The sequence below is a fragment of the Falco naumanni genome, chromosome 4, assembly GCF_017639655.2.
Source record: "Falco naumanni isolate bFalNau1 chromosome 4, bFalNau1.pat, whole genome shotgun sequence".
In the NCBI taxonomy this organism is placed as follows: domain Eukaryota; kingdom Metazoa; phylum Chordata; class Aves; order Falconiformes; family Falconidae; genus Falco; species Falco naumanni.
Genome location: NC_054057.1, coordinates 9,357,425 through 9,374,013, shown reverse-complemented (window position 1 = coordinate 9,374,013; position 16,589 = coordinate 9,357,425). Strand labels below are relative to the sequence as shown.

The 16,589-nt window shown below is 40.0% G+C and overlaps 1 protein-coding gene across 4 annotated transcripts in view; it reads right to left on the bottom strand.

The window, feature by feature from the left end:
• Window positions 1–9,650, bottom strand: part of TBC1D5 (TBC1 domain family member 5) — a 326,354-nt gene extending 316,704 nt beyond the window's left edge. For all 4 annotated transcript variants that reach the window (XM_040593276.1, XM_040593275.1, XM_040593273.1 and 1 more), the window contains exon 1: window positions 9,464–9,650. The gene's annotated coding sequence lies outside the window, so the exon portion shown is untranslated. The remainder of the gene's footprint in view (window positions 1–9,463) is intronic.
• Window positions 9,651–16,589: the final 6,939 nt, after the last annotated feature.

Sequence of the window (16,589 nt, the reverse complement as noted above, 5' to 3'; positions counted from 1 at the left end):
TGGGTGTCCATCTCTTCTCCCAAACAACTAGCAACAGGACAAGGGGAAATGGCCTCCAATTTAGAACAGGGTAGATTTAGATTGGATATTAGGAAAAAAAATTTCCCATCAGGCATGGGAACAGACTACCAGGGAGGTGGTGGAATCATCGTCCTTGGAGGTATTTAAAAAACGCATAGGTGTGGTGTTTAGTGACATGGTTTAGTGACAGACATGGCAATCCTGGGTTAACAGTTGGACTTGATGATTTCAAAGGTCTTTTCCGATCTAAATGACTCTATGACACAAGAACTTTAACAGTTTATCTAAAATCCCTAAAGACCAGAACAAAAACATGTAAACATACTAAAACCAAATTAGGACCCTCTCCAATCAATGTGGCTGTAGAGTGTGCACAGGAGTGCCATTAAAGTAACATACCATTTCCACTGGATTTGCAACAGCTCATCGTGCCACTTGTTCATTCTGTATGTGTACCTCAATCCATTCCAGTCATGCACTACATCAAAATGGAGCTATGTCCAGTGACAGCTGCTGCTACTGTCCTTTGCTCCTCCCCACTGTTTCACAAGGGCTAAACCTTGTGATAAATGGATTTTGCATTTTTGGGTAAAAGCAACACAACTGCACCAAGTATATGTCTGACATCATCAGATATGGTGACTGAAAATTAGCATTAACTTGTATCTGTTCAGTATATGTTTTCATTTCTTCTCAGGTACAGAATTCCTCTCACTTCACCCTAAGAACATACCTAAGACTCAAGACAAAAGTAATATGAGAGAGAAGACTGGCCAGCTTTTCCATCTCTGCAAACTGAAGTTTGACCTTTTATCTTGAGAATGTGTCAAATCAATAAATTTCACTGACCAAAGATGGAAACCAAAAGCAACCAGCAAACTGCTGGGGTCCATATACACTGAATTTCTGAAAATTCTGTAGTATGAAAGGGGCCACAAACAGCTAGTAATCAGCTGGAAATGGAGAAGGTACATCCTGCCCTATACATATCTCATTACCTCTATCCCTTAAACCACTTTCCAACTCCCTGACTTGCAGTCGAGCATCAGCTGTCATCTTGCACCTGAGTAATCTTCAAATCCAGACTCATGGGAAGCATAATAAATGAGAGTCGGGACCACTGCAAAAATCCAAAAACCAAACTAGCTTTCTACTAGTTATACCCATCCTGACTACAGAAGGGAACCCTGTGAAAAAAAGGAAAAGTTCCAAGTGCAAAATATTTATATTCCTTACAGTATTTTTCAGAAATGCTATATAGGAACAATTATATTAATTATTTTTATCATTTGAAAGGAGAACTGCCCAAAAAGAACTTACTTGTAGTAATACACAACGTAGCAAACAAAATTTCAATGGACACTTCACTCTGTCATATCTCCCCAGAAAACTGTGAAGTAAATTCACAAATAAAAAGGTTAACTTTACTTTCATTCATAAAACATTTTCATCTCTTCTAACTAGCTGCATTCTTTAAAAAATGCATTTGAAAAAAAAAAAATGCAACAACTCCTAACTGTAACTCACCCACTCCATTAATCTAAAATGCTAGGGGTTTTTTTTAGCTTTCAAGACATTGGCTTTTGATTGAACGCTTTAAATGTTTTTTGTGCACAATGGATATATATAACTGACTGGTGTGTTTGGAAGAAACCTTTCCACTGACTGGGACATGAGTTTCCTCTGATTACAGGAAGTCAGAAACTTCCTGCTTGTTGCACTTTCCTCTACTTGTGCTCAACCACTGTTCTTTCATCCAGCCACAAAAATTAAATTTACAGGAATCCAGATTTCTGCACACTTCAAATGAAAAGACTCTTTTCAATATTATCTGCTACATTTTCACAAAGCAGTAAAATTGGCGGGCTATAACTAGTATAAGCTTTACATAAAAATGTGAATCTACAGTGAAAACCAAAGGAGGTGATATCTTTGGCATATTAGCCTAGACTGCCTAACACATTGTACATCAAGATTATGGGGTATAACAAACTTTAAAAGGTATCATCACAAGCAGCACCATGTTTAGTTTTCAGTCTACAAAAAATTCACACACACACACCCCTATATAAAAGAATTGCACAGTTATGTGTTTGAATTTTTTTAACTTTTCCCCAAACTGGATATATTTATTAGCACCATAGGCATACATGTAAATGATGTAAATTAAAAATGAGTCAGGCTTAAAGCAGGAAAGACTATACTACTGATGCATAAATAACTGGAAAACAAGCAAGGCTCCCACATATATTTTTTTAAATATGTGGTTCCAATAGAAATAACAGGCTGTATATGCTACAGGTGTCCAAGCCACCATGCTGAAAGCATAGACAAGTTTTATAGGAAGCAGGACACGCAAAACAAACATGAATGTCAGCTGAGAGCCACCTTCTCACGAAAGAAATTACTAACCCCATTATGCTCCCCAGCACAATTATCAAATAATCTATCAGATTTACATTAAGAGAAGTATACCAAGTGTTTCCTTGTATTTGTCCCATAAGCATTAGTACTATTCTCCTGATATATCTACTCTTTCACTTCTCAACTTTCTTTCACATAGGCTACTATCTAAAATGTTTATATTACTTTTCACTTCTCCCATTTAACAAGCTTATTTAAATTGTGTGATTTATTAAATATTTTACAGTGTGCTCCTGTTTTAGCTGTGATGGGATATTATAAAATCTGGGTTCTGACTGGCTCTTCCCCTTTGAGTTGTTGTTTGGCCTTGAATAAGTTGCTTCCCTCTCACTGAAAATTATTATTGCTGTTTTCATTTACAGATGAAAGGCTCTACAAAACTAACAAACGTGAATCATGAATATTCCAGATAAAGTTTAGTCAAAAAGGTACAAGAAGTCCAAGACCACCCTGACACTGAATTGCCTCTTATACAGATTTACATTGTAGCAAGCATGTTGACATAACAATTACAAAATAAACATGAAACACACCATTCCAGGCTTAAAAGTCTCTACTTTTAAAAGAGGTCAGGCTTCCCACTGCCCTTTCAGAAGAGAAACTGACAAGGCCTTTTAAAGCAGAGGAGAAAGAAAAACAAATCACAGTTTAAAAAAATAAACTTAATTTTGAAAGAGAATCTGTTGGGGAAGATCAGAAAAGATACCAACAGTTTTCACCCCTGCAACATGTCAAGTTTCAATCAGCAAAATATAGGCAGATCTTCATTCAGATATAGATGTTGCCTTGCTGTGAACAATGACGGAAGGAAAAAAACAAAGGTTGGAGGAAAAAGTGTGTATAGCCACATCATACAGGATGCAGGAGCCACTGGTCACATCCACCAGTGCTAATGGAAAATTTCAGGACCCAGAATATGATCATATTCATCAACACCATGTGAGATTAATGACGTTAAAAAATATAAGTAAATGGGCAGCATGCTGGCAAATCAAATTTGTTGTTGACACATCTAGAGCACAGTAGATAAGAAATAACGATCAGTGCTGCTCAGGCAACTACTGAGCTTCAAGCTACTCAACAATTCAGGAGGGAGTGCTGTGCATGACATTGAGAAGGTAGATTATAAATACAACACCGCAAAATCTGTAAAAAGAGTACATATTTCCATGGATAATGAAAACGCCCACCTATATAAAATTACATATCAACCAGAAAAACACTACAGGGAAGAACACTCAGGATCAGCATCGTACTGACAAGAATTTGAGGAGCTCCACAGCACAGCAATTATTCCACAACCGGAATTTTTTGGTAACTCCCTTTTAAACACCTGTTGTTGACCACTGTAAGTGACAAAACAGCCTGGGTGGCAATTCATCCGATGCCAGGCACAACTCTTATGGTAATGTCAGAGTGAAGTCTAAATAGCAAAAATGCACTTCTACAGTTCTAGAAAGATTTTTTTAAACCTTTCAACAAGTTCCACACCTTCCCAAAACTCACGTCTATTCTCAATACACATCACACAGCTATACTCCTTCCCCAAAGGAAAAAGGCCACTTGTGTAAAAGCTAGAGATCAAATAAAAATACCACTTATTATCAAGCAGGCACAAGCCTGTTTCAGGAAACATTGTTCAGATGATCATTACATGATAGTTTAGAACCAAAGGATACTGACTACATGTGGGTCTAAGAGTTAAACAAGACAGCTCACTCAAAAGGTGGTGACAGTAGAGGTCTGTTACAGACATCAGCTCAAGCTAGAGAACAGTAGGATTTACTTTGTAAGCTTGTATTTGTAATGCACTGAAAGAAAAATGTCAAACTGAAGTCTTTAATAATGAAACCTAGTATCTCAGGATCTTAAACCGCCAACAGTAAAAACATCAGTTTTTTAAAAATTATTAGCAACGGTTTTCTAACCGCACTCACCATAACCAAAACAGAGAAATTATTATATATCCCATTATAACAGCTAAAATTAGTAAGTCACTGGACTAGAAACTGGGTATAGCCTAAGAATTACTGATCATGATCACATTACATAGCCAGACAGAGATTACTGACATCTCTGTAAACATACAATACACATACACGGTCATATTGCCAAGTTTTCAAAACTTCTGAATGGGAAAAGAGTTACAAACAAAACTAATTGGGAAGGAAACTCTTTAGATACAAAAAATGAAAACGAAAACTTCCTTAAGAGGCTTTTATCTATGGTCAGCTAACCATTCTACAGCTATCTATTCTACAGCTAACAAACAGGACAATTTTGGCTACAGTTCATCCTAGTAATTCAAATCCCCCAATGTTTTTGAAAAAATAAGCAAGTGTGAAAAAAAAATAAAAAGCAGGATCAACAATGTAGAAAAGGGGAGGCTGGATCACCATCAACAGAGTTATGGAGTGTAGCAACTGAGAAACATAAAACATCCATGTATGACACAGCCAAGAGAGTCAGTAACAAACACCTTAACAACAGCAGAGGTCCATGACTAGACAGAGGTGGCACAAGTATTAAAAATCATAAGGAAAGATAAAAAAAAATCAATAAATAATTTCAATTTATACTTGGAAAGACTTGAAATGGTATAATTGTATCACATCACATTGATTTTCTTTCCAACTCATTTGTTAAACAGATGTTCCAGATCAGATGTTAAAAAACACTGAGACACAAAGATTTTAAATCAGCATACTCGTTAAACCTATCCAAGAGTCCTAGAGCAGTCAGCCCAGCAAAGCTATGAGCTATTGATGCTTTTTTAAAACTACATTTTTTAAAATCTGTATCTGCCTTTAAACGCTAGGGACTCCCACCACACAGAGGAGTGAAAATACGGTATCAAAGGGACAGATGAAGTTTTAAGGCAGTCTGATACAAACAAGGTAACAAGAACCAGTGAATGACAGATGCATTCAAATGTGTTCAAACAACAACTGCATGCCTTATTTTTAAATAGTGGTAAAGATGTATGGTGGAAACAAGTCATCCAGAGAAGTAAATGGTAGATTCTAAGTACTTAAAAAAAAAAAACAAAACAAAACAAACCACTAACAAAAAACCCCCCCAAAACTTAGCCAACTAGAAGTTCAGAAAACAAACCCATTGACACAAAACCTGATGCTGTAATATATATAAGGTAAAATGTTCATGTATTAAGATATGTTTGATCTCTACTCTAATGCACCACTACATGATAAAGTACTAAATGCAAGTCAACTTATGCGAGCACATGAACTTTTCACAAACACACAAGTACATTACTTTAATAAACCTAAAGTAACAATTTGCCAGCCCATTAGCAGAACAAAAAGGTCCTCAAGCTAAATACTACAGAAAGAAAATATCGGGGGTTTTTCAATAGAACACAGGATACCATGATACTGCCTATTTTCTGCTGCATTCAGTCCTACATCAGTAACAAGTGATTCTTCCTATTATTTTCAAACTACTTCCAAGCAGACTTCAGGTCACCTTACGACTCAGTGCTTTTGGGAAATCTACATCTAATCATTAACAGAGGCAAAATACCCATTTCTATTCTGTTTGGTAATTCATCAACCTTTAGCCAAAATACGCTAAACATTGACTGTTCATTTTCAAGGTCTGGGTGCAGTCTGACTAACTGCGCCAGCTTGGCTCTTACTCCTTAACTCTCAGAGTTAAGATGGTCATAAATATGGTCAACTATTTCTCCTCAAAGACTGTCACACACAGAGTCCCACAAGATTCAGAGTAATCATGCTTTTTTTTCCACTCAACATCAATAAAAAGAATGTGAATTATCAGATTAAGATTATATCCAGTATGACAGGGACCTCAAACTCTGCATCATTTTCATGTCCTTTTTTTTTAAAAGTATTTGGTCACAGAAGCCGTGACATCAGAAAAAAACCCTCACACTTGGGTAACTGGTAAAAATATTCTTAAGTAAAACACAGACCACAGTAGTAACCTTCCTAAAAACTGGAAATGGTATGCATTTCCCTATACCCCTTCTTTTGAAGATCAAAAATAGTGCATTTAAGCCTCACTAATGTAGCAACCAAACACAGGCAAGCAACTCTTTCTATCACGTTTAACAGCCTTCTTCCTCTGAGAGCACAACTCAGCCAAAGAACTGTGTTTACTTTATAGACTACAGACAACTGCTTTGGGCACTTTCCAGGGTTAGAAGAAAAAGCACACAAAACCTATAGCTTATGTAGTACAGAGCCATGTAGAGTCTAAGTCAAACAGTTTAGATAACATACCACATTTGCACTCTGCAGACATCACTGGCTCCTGATCCAAAATGCTCTTACACGTGCTAATCAACAAAGCCTCAAATGGACTAGGAACTGATTATCTTAGAAACTGTCTACCCTCCACAATTCTCAGGAACAGCTGTTGTCAATTACAGCAGCATACCTAACAGTTTAAGATAAAAATCCTAAGGATGGAGCACAAAGTAAACTTTCTGAAACTTTGTCAACAGCATACCTTCCAGGGCAAAGTGTAAAACAGTTCTTTGCATAGCCCTTCCCCAGTGAAAAATGAAGTAATAATAGCAAGAACAACCTGGAGACAGGAAAGATGATCGCTACATTAGTATAAATCACAGGCAGGCAGAGAATGTGTAACACATTTCCACCAAATCACATTGTTCTTGCATATTAATACAAGGTACCAAAGTCCAAAAGATGCAAATGCAAACAAAAGAGAAAATAATAACATTTGAGTAAAGTCACCACTAAGGCAAAGAAGGAAAAATGCAAGAGGAATGGTCTCACATTTCTCAAAGGCAAGTGCCACTCTCACAGGTGGCACAGTAGTTTAAGAAAAGCTCTGAACCATTTCTGTATGACAAGTAAACTTTGCTAATATTGCTGCAGAAACTGAAAAACTATTTGTTAAAAATCAAGTTTGTGGCTTTCCTCAGATTTCTGAGGTGGTGAAATAAGGTTCTTGCACGTTTCACTTGTCAGTTTAAACGTTAAACAAAGCTAACAGTACAAGCCTTACTTGGTCAACTTCCCATCCACAAAGATGGAGAACAGACTTGAGTTTTCATCTCACTAACAAAAGGATGCCATTAGTATCTTTTGAAATGTTCAGTTTTCACAGGAGTTTACCGTATCTGCAGTAGCTAAATTATGAAGCCATCATAAAATCTAGAGGGGAAAAAAATGCACTGCTTTCACAGTATGCACTTCATATGTAAAAACAGTAATGGCTCACAGTCTCATACTTTGTTATGCACTGAAATCCATTACGTAGGTTCACAGCTTACACAAGGGTAAGCTCCCGTTGTTGGCTCAGCAGCAGAGTTATCTATTTCAGGTAAGAAAATATACAAAAAAGTTTACAAACTCAACAATTTCTTTGGAGTACGCTGTGTCTAATTCTGTGTTTACATGACAGTCTGAATAACCTTGACTGTAACAATTCCAGTAATCGCTACCATTATATATATACATATGACTTTTGGGACAGCAGCATTTAGGTTGTACACGGGCCACATGTCAGTAAAAGAGAAGTTTGACAACTGATGATTCACAATTCTGTTAAATCAGACAATTATTACATTTATGGGAAAAAAAGGACTGGTTTCAAAAACTGAAATCATCATCCGCAAACAATATCTTTTTCTTATTGCCTAGATTTCAATCTTACAGTATTGCAACCCGCAAGTTGCAAATGTAACAATGGATGATGATTCAGAGAGAGGTGGGATCTAGGATTAATTTAACTGTATGTTTCATGACCCACGAATTCTTAAAAAATTTTTCAATACCAATAATCAGCCCATATTTATTTAGAATACATTTTGGAAGCTTTAGTTTTCACAAAGAAGGTATAATCAGGAAGCAGCTGAATTAGTGTGTGGCAAGTAACAGAACTGACAAAGAACAACTTTAATGAAGTTTTGTTGGTCCAGAAATAAATACTTCTCTTATGTGGTGCTTTTTAACCAAGTTTCAGAGTGCTTTGTAAGGGAGAGTAAGCAGGACTACTGAAAGTAAAGCAGTGCATAGATGCTGTGGAGCCGAGTGGCAGAACTAGAAGAGTATTGTCTCCCGAGTGCAATCCCAGTAGATTTTGGAACATGACTCTTCCACATAAATACCACTTTCACACATATAAACCAGTAAAGTAATGCTATGGCAATAGGATGGAACGAGTATTTCTTAAAAACAGACTTAAAGCCCCCAGGATGCGTAACAACACAGGACATGTAGCTAAACTAAACTACTGATGGGTATGGTACAGTAACCTAAGAGTATAAAACTCTCAAACAGCTAAGATGTGAGCACTGCAGTCCCTGAACTGAAATCCGGCCTTGTATACCACATGAACTAATGTATCATAAAGGAAGAAAAACAAAAACAACAACAAAAAAAGTGTGATAGTGAAACATCTACCACTGATGGCGATATACTGGGCAGCTAGCACAGACTGAGTCAGAGAGGTGAGAGCAGGGAGGAAGAGAGGCTCTGGGGCAGGAAAAGTGGAGGGAAACCAAGCTTCTAATAAGTCTTTCAAGGCCGGGGGGGTGGGGGGGGCGGGGGGAAACCCATGAAGACCTTAACTTCCCTCTTCAGCCACCAGAATCGCCGCCACCACCACCGCCACAAATCCAGAGAGGGAAACCTTGTGACAAACCTGCCTCCTCCTCCTCCCCCCCTGCTTTCCCCTCCCAGAAGCGGCCGCTGCCTCCAGAGAGCCCTGCCGGAGCGCACCTGCCCCAGCACGGCCCGGGCCGGCACCAGGCCCCCGCCCGGCAGCCCCGGGGCTGGGAGCCCGAGGAGGCCGAGGAGCGGCGGCGGCTGCCGGGTGCGCGCAGGCCTCGCCGCCCCAGCCGGCCCCGCTGCTGCCCGCTGACGGCCGGGGGCGGCGGGACCAGGCGCCGCCGCCGCGGAAAGGCCTCGGCGGGGGCCGGGCCGGCGCACGGTGGCTGCAGGGCGGCCGGCGGGGAGGGGGGCAAGCGGGTTAAGGGGAGCAGATGCTCTGGGGCTGGTTTTACCTGCTGCTGCTGCTGCCTGCAGTGGCATGAAGATCTGGCTCAGCCTCTCTCTGTCTCCCCCTCCCCGCCTCCCTCCCTCCCTCCCTCCCAGCGCGGCACACAGACCCCCGCGCCGGCCCGGCGCCCTGCGAGGGACGCGGGGCAGGGGGAGGCGGTGGGGGAGGCCCGGGGAAGGGAAGGGGAAGGGCTCCCGGGCCGCACGCGGGGACGCGCGATGGCACCGCCCCCCCCGCCCCGGCCCCCTCCGCGCAGGCGCCCTCCGCGCCGCGAGCCCGGGCCGTCCGCGCAGCCCGCCGCCTGCGCCCGCTGCGGCGGGGCTGGGGGTGCCCGGGGAGCCGGGCCCGCCGGGGGAAGGGGAGGCGCGGGGACGGGTCTTTCCGCGTCGCGGGCCCTGGCGCGGCTCGGCTGCCGCCTGCCTCCCGCGAGCCCCGGCAGAAGGGCGCCAGGGCTTTTCGGAGCGCGGAGTTTCCCCGTGTGTTCGGGCCCTCTGAGGCAGCCCCAGGCGCTGCTGTTCTCCCGCGGAGCGCGGTGTCCGCTGGCGCAAGGCCGGGGTGAGGGCGGGAAGCGGCTTGAAATGGGGCAGCGAGGACCCGCACACTGCTCCCCGCCAGCGGCCGGCCGGGGGGCAGCGCTGGTGGAAGGAGCGGGGGGCCGGGCCCGGCGAGCGGCCTGGGCCGGGCCGTGCTGGGCCCTGCTGGCCCGGGTGGCCCCGGCTGGAGCCCTGGGAGCTGCCGGCCGCCGCCCCGGGGCCGCTTGTCCTGGGAAGTGGCGTAGCCCCCCTCCCTGCGCGCGATTTTCTGCAACTCGGTAGTGGTTCACCTGAGACAAACACATTTGCAAGGCAGGCATGGGTCGCTGGCATACCTTCGAGATCAGCTTAATCAAAAAGATTCGCTTTCTTCGGTTTGGGGGAGATCCGGTGAATTTGCCATTTGCTTGGCATTGGTCCTTCATTAAAAATCCTGAAGGAATGTGAGCTATTGCAGGGCACCACCTAGTATGGGACAGTTCTTGCAAGGAAAACTGCAATAGACTGATGTGAACGTTGAAGATTAAGTGGAGCGCTCGGTGTTTTAGGCTGCTCTTTGTGACAGTTCTGTGGTTTCTAATTAAGCCTGGTAATGGGCCGGGGATCCAGGCTTTTCACTGGGGGTCCAGTACAAGGCGAAAAACTGGAGACATGCTCCGTCATCCATACCAGCTGAAGCAGAAGTATTATGTGAACCCACATCTTGGAAAGATGAGCCTAAAACTGGCGCTGACTATTAGATCATATGTCAGGACAATGTAGGAAGAAAAGGTGATCAATCTGAAATATGCCTAGAAATATGAAACAGGAATAAAACATTGTAAGTTTAGGAGTAACTACATGGTGAATTTATTGCATCTAATTTCTGAGGACATTTCTTAAAATTCCTCTTACTCGCAGAAAGGAACTTTTTTGCTTTTTGGGCCTTTTCAGGGCAAGATAATCAGCTTATCCATGTGGTTTTGCCAAAGATGCTTAAGAGAGGAAGTCTTATCTCCATGCCAGTCTACAGATGTTTTTGATTTCCAGATGTTTGATTAAGAAAAGAGAGACCAAAGTAGGTTCCGGCCTGCTGATGATAGTATTTTACAGCAATGCATTCAAATTTCTTGCTACAACAGATTGTTTAAAGTAGAAAGAGCCATTTAAAGTTAAATGTTGGTAGATGTAAAAGAAATAAGCACAGGACAAAAAAAAATGAAGACGTGAATTTCCTTGCGTGTCTATATATCTGTTAACTTCAAACAGATCCTTTCATTTTCTGTTTGAAATCATCATTGTCTGTCTCTCCTTACATTTATTTTGCATTAGAGCAGATCTTGATTTTAAAAAACCATGCAGTCAAGCATGTAATTCTTGTCTAGTAATACCGTGTTTTGAGTGCTTTGAACAGCTCAGTGATGAAATGGTAATTTTGTTCAATACAGGGCACAGCATTTGATTTAGAAATCATACAGTGATCTACAGTTAGTCTGTGCCTATCACAGTGACCTGTCCACTGTAAATACATGGAAATATATATTTTCTGCTTTTGGAATACAGTGCATTTTAGGTAAGAACATATGCAAAAGTAGCATGTGCTTGGGAGACGATGGCAATGTAAAGAATTGTAGCACATCGTATGGTGAAGATACAGGTGTACAGGCAGGATTCACCAAGCACCAAGTACAAATTTTACTGGAAGTACCAACACCTTTTCCTTAAAACCCTGTAGATTCGTGCTACTATTTAAAAAAAAAAAAAAAAAAAAAAAAAAAGAACCTGCCTTTGGCACATGCTCCCACTGTGTACTCAAATCAGGCAATTGTGAGTTGTCTAAATAACTACTGGAGTAATTATATGAGCATAGGATATCTAATTGTGTGTGCACTTTGGGGATGTCTTAGAAGATCTGGCCCTCTCAGTATTTTCAATATGAAAATTTTCCCATGGAAAATAAAAGCTAGAACAAATGCCAGCAGGAAAAACAACAGCAGAATCTGCCAAAAGTAGTTTATTCTTGTTTCATTGGCAATCGATTGTTAGGCTCATCATAACACTTAAAAATGCCAGTTTAAGCATGAATGCAGGTTCCACCCCACAATGAAACATTTTAAGGAGATGAATCCCTTTTACTTGCACAACAATAATGGAAAAATAAATCCCAAATATTATTAATTTGTGTATTTGCAAGATTATGGGGTATTAAGAACAAACTGCTTAGACCATCTTAATTTATGTTTGAAATATGTCCTACTGCAGACTCACAAGTAAATATGTGTAAACATTGCATAGGTGAAGAAAATAATGTTTCATATATTGAGTGTTGACTGAACTATTCTTAGGGTTAGAAAGAGTTTTAAAATTTTACTTGGCTGCACATTGCAATAATGAAAAATCTTGGCTTATATTTATTTAATTAGTTGAGTCTGTAATCTAGCTCAGTTTTATACAAGTTCTTAACATCTGAAATGTAAGTGGAATTCATAGCAAAAAATTCCTACGTTGCTTGCACACCTGTGATGGTAGAAGCCAATACAAGAGTAAGAAAAGTGGAAAATATTGACTTCCTGTATTCATTCCTTCCAGGTCTCACCTGGTAAGGTATCTAGAAATACATTCTAGTTTCCAACCCTTGCTGGGGGAGGGATGTCCAATTTGGTTTTCAACTATAGTGTAAAGCTATTATGCTCATATGAACTAGGGAGCAGGATTTCATCTATTTTGAAAGAGTATAGTATAAATTTGCCAGTTTAATAAAATATAAAGTAAGAAGTCTTGACTTTTTGGCTTAGTTAACTCATGCATGCAAACAATATAAAAGTTTTCATAGATTTGTAATATGTATTTGTGTGAATTAAAGACAAAATATTTTATTGAATGCATACATGTGTATGATTGTGTGCATATACAAATAAATTTAAGTCATTATACATACACATATTAGTTGTATTTTAAATTGTAATGGTATGTCGTTTAAATTTCATATTTGATCTGTAATCCAGGAAATTTTGGAATCTCAGGAATCTGATAAAATCTCAGGAAAGTTTTAATGACTGCAGCTTCTCCTGTAAGTCAAAAGAAGCTCCGTTTCTGTATCAACTCTGTTGCCAAAAAGAAACTGACAAGTACTTGTAGAGTGCTTCTAGCATTTCTAGACCCTATAGTGAGATGTATTCTATACACAACCATTAAGAACAAAGTTACATTGATTTAAAACTTGAGGAATTTTTTTCCAGTAGAGTCTGTTTGACATTATTGTCAGCTTGCAGTTTCCATTGTAAATATTCTCTTACTTGCTCTGAAGTTTTGCTTTTGTGTATTATTTAAATATTTACCAACCATAAGAAAAAAATTAATTACAAGTTTTGTTCTATCCTTTTCATTCTCCACCTAAGCCTTCACGTGGAAAAAAGTAAAAAATAAAAAAATATTTTTATTCTGAATTACAGTATGATTTGGCCATAGGTATTAACGCTTTAACTGAAATGGGTCTTAAGTAACTTTAAAATTCTTGGGTTTAGTGGAGTTTAGGTAAGCTGTCAGTGAATCTGTATGTCAAGTGATAGGATTCAGTGTAATTCTCCAGTTATTATTTACACTTCCCAAATACCTAACCAAAACTGCAGTCTCTTCTTCCAGAAGAAAACCAAACACCTCGTGCTTTTTTAGTAAAATACATAGCTTGACATCCTGACAGTTATGTTCAAAATTATAATATTCGCTATGTGTTTGACAAAGGGGCGCTACTTAACGTGTTCTGAAAATTTTGACAGGAATCAAGCAAAGTGGAGTGAGCAAGAGGAGCAGAGACTGATGAACTAGTGTTGGAAAGAATGAAGAGAACCATGTACTCTAGACTAGCTCAACTAAATTTTGCTGCAGGTGACACTTCCTCTGAAAGATGTAAGGAAACCAGCCTCTTGATCTTGAAACAGTCATTTCAGCATAATCTGATGTACCACATAGCTGTTAGATCAGTGCCCAGAGAGGTGGAGAAACTAATTAGAGCCGAGCAAGGCTATACAAAAATTTTGTGCAGAAGGGCAAAAAGAAAATAAACTGGGTATCAGAAAAAGTTCCTTGTAAGTGTATCCAGAAATACAGTGATTCCTGTGAATATGAGTGTCCAGGGCAGCGTTTTTGCATGTGGTGCTTTTGGTCCCAATTCAGGCAGAACTATCCATTGACACTTAAGTTCCATTGATTTCAGCAGAGCTTAAGTGCTTTCCTGAATCGAGGCTAATTAAGTGCATCACATACAAATACTCGTGTGCATAAATTGTTTACAGGATTGGGGCTTTAGGGCTTGTCTAAACAGAGACACTCAGGAAAATTAATCCAAATTAACTAAAGGTATGAATTTAAAGTGGATTAGTTAAACCACATTAAACCCCAGTCCACACTGGGGTTTAATGTGGTTTAACTAATCCACTTTAAATTCACTGTTTTAATTACTTTGGATTAACTTTCCTGAGTGTCCCTGTTTAAGCAAACCCTTAGTGTATTGAATAAAGTCCCCAAATGAGTCAAAATTAAAATAGACCCCAAACTAAATAAATAGCAATTCTGCATTGGCAAGGGATGAAATCTTTAATTTTTACAATTCCAGTGACTGTGTACCACCAATGTGCTGAGGAACAGCAATGAGATCAAATTGCAATCAGTGAACGTGACAATGGAACTGAGCTGTGAAACTCCAAACTGTGTAGGAAAGGCTGGTCTGAGAAAAAAATTGAGTCAAAAATTTTCAAGTCAGTCTTGTGTACTTCAGCAATATTAAAATGCAATTTAAAAATAAAGATCAGATTTATTTCCACTTAGGCTGGCAAGATCAGTGAAGGTACTGTGGTTGCCAGTACAGTCTGTGATGGCTAGCAAGGAAGCCAAAACTGGCAAGAGAAGTAAGATAAGCCTTATTTATGTAAATAAGAAACCATTTGTATTTTATAATAAGCTATTACTTCTGATTAGCCACTTAAATATGATACATAAATAAAGCACTCAAATAGAAGTTGATATTAGTATTTTGATAAGTGAATGTTTGTGTTGTTTTGAAAACTACAGTCTGAATCCCAGGGTAGCATTTGCTTAGAGTTCCACTGGAAGTGGTGGGACTTCGTTAGGATTCAAACTGGGGGCCAGCACAGCAACCAGACTCTTCAGGTGCATTAAAAATGTAACGATGGAAAAACATGGGATTGCAATCTATACAAATTAAATGATTGTGGATTGATTTTTTTTTTCCTTGGTAAATAAATAAATTAATAATAAACCATTGATAACTACTCAATTTGGCATGAAATATCAGACATTCATGGCCAGACACCCAGCTGGTGTAAGTGGGCAGATGGTCCTATCTTTACTTAGAAATGATAAGTTTGGGGAAAATTTTGTTTGATTTTTTATTTTTATTTTTTTTAGTTTAAGCAAAATCTGTTCTTCTGCTGAAAGTGACAATTCTTTAAATAAAAACATTGTTGGAAAAGGTTAGTCTTTTTGTATTGAAGTTGTGCAATTCAATTTTAATATTTACAACTTGAAACTTGCTATGAGGCTAATACTGTCATTAGTTACACTGCTGAAAGTGCCTGCAAAAACTGCCTGAAAAATTCCAGCCCTGGTTGCATATACATGCACGAGGCTAATGTCATAGCTGTAGTTCCGTAAAATAAAAAAGTGCCTATGATTAGAAGAGCCTTTATCCTGTATAGTAACGTGTGCTTAATGCTTGGCAACCAGTGATCCTCGCTGAAAGGGCACTTTTTAAGAATTCTTTCCCTTGCCCATTTATTTAAAAATATTGCAAAGCAGTTTGAAAGTGACAGGGATGATGCAGTTCTGGTAGGCTTCCTCCTGCTGCCCCTGCTCCCCGCAGAGCAGCACGGCTCTCTCGGAACTCAGCCTTCCTCTGTGGCGTGACAGGTCTTCTCTCCAGCTGCTGACACCTGGTCGAGGGAAGGGAATGAAGCTAGTGAAGTGGAGAAAGCAGCAAAGCAGGAAGATGGGGGAGGAAGGCAACCGCACTGAAGGCAGGACAGGTGGGAGAGAGCCAGGACGGAGTGCTTGCCCATTCTGCAGAACTGAGAGCAGAAGAGGAGGAAATTGAAAGTTTGAGTCACTTCAGACAACTTTTTAAATCTTGTTCTGCTGTCCAGCCGCTTCAGTATTTTTTCTTCCACTGCAGTTAGCTTCTTTTCCCTCAGTCGCTTTCCACATATCTTTTAACATGCTATTTTTTCTAAAATTAATCCCACATCTTAAAGCTGTCATTTTTAAACGCCAATATACTGTGCCAATAATTATTTTATACTGTCCTTTTTCTAGCCCAGAACATAAGAATGTTCCCAGCTGTTCAGTTCTTGATTCAAAAGATTCCTTCAGCTGACATTGATAAGAATAAGTGGCTGCGCACGCTGTTGCTGCTGTACAGGTGGAGTACAGGTACAAGTTAGGAGCGAGAGTACAGAAGAAAAAGTGAATGAGAGTGTTCGTTTTCACTTTGTTACATTTCCAGAATTTATTTAATAAAAGGATATCCCCATGTACAGGTGAAAAACCCACACATTCGCTTTCATTTATGCTGAAAATGACTGTTCCCCTGGTAAGCAGAAAACA